We start from the raw sequence: 1,258 nt of genomic DNA on the forward strand, positions 1-1,258 counted from the left end.
AATGAAATACTTAGGAATATACCTAACAGAAGAGGTGAAGGACTGCTATAAAGAAAATTATGAAACCCTTAGAAAGGAAATAGCAGAGGACATCAACAAATGGAAGAATATATCATGCTCATGGCTGAGAAGAACCAACATTGTTAAAATGTCTATACTTCCTAGAGTAATTTACCAATTCAATGCCATCCCTATTAAAATATCAATATTCTACTTTCAAGACCTGGGAAAAATGATTCTGTGTTTTGTATGGAACTAGAAAAAAACTCGCATATCTAAGGCAGTTCTTAGTAACAAAAACAAAGCCAGAGATATTACTATACCAGATTTTATGCTGTACTATAAGGCCATAATGGTCAAGACAGGATTGTACTGGCACAAAAATAGAGACATAGATATTTGGAATAGAATAGATAACCCAGAAATGAAACCAACAACATACAGCCACCTAATCTTCATTAAACCAAACAAGAACATCCACTGGGGAAAGACTGCCTATTTAATAAATGGTGCTGGGAGAACTGGATATCCACATGTAAAAGACTGAAACAGGACCCACACCTTTCTACACTTACAAAAATTGATTCAAGATAGATAAAGGACTTAAATTTAAGGCATGAAATGATAAAAATTCTCAAAGAAAGAATAGGAAGAACACTGGATGATATTGGCCTGGGGAAAGACTTTATGAGGAAGACTGCCCTGGCAATAGCAACAACACCAATAATAAATAAATGCAATTTAATGCAACTGAAATGTTTCTGTATAGCCAAGGAGACAACAAACAAAGCAAATAGACGACCTACTCAATGGGAAAGAATATTTCCTTATTTTGACTCAGACAAAAGTCTAATAACCAGGATCTATGCAGAACTTCAATTAATTTATAAGAAAAAACTCAACGACCCCATACATCAATGGGAAAGAGATATGAATAGAATCTTCTCTAAACTCGATAGATGAATGGCTACTAAGCATATGAAAAAATGCTCCTCATCCCACATTATCAGAGAAATGCAAAATAAACCACCCTGAGATATCAACTGACCCTGGTGAGAATGGCCTATATCACAACATCTTAAAACTGCAGATGCTGGCGCAGATGTGGAGAGAAAGGAATGCTTTTGCACTGCTGGTGGGACTGCAAACTAATGCAAGGAAGGAAGGAAGTAAGTTTTTGCAAGGAATATGGAGAAACCTTAAAGAACTCAACCTAGACCTCCCATTTGATCCTGCAATCCCATTACTGGGCATCTAT

This window comes from Otolemur garnettii, unplaced genomic scaffold (genome assembly GCF_000181295.1).
Source record: "Otolemur garnettii isolate 467f Iridium unplaced genomic scaffold, OtoGar3 scaffold00254, whole genome shotgun sequence".
NCBI classification, from domain to species: domain Eukaryota; kingdom Metazoa; phylum Chordata; class Mammalia; order Primates; family Galagidae; genus Otolemur; species Otolemur garnettii.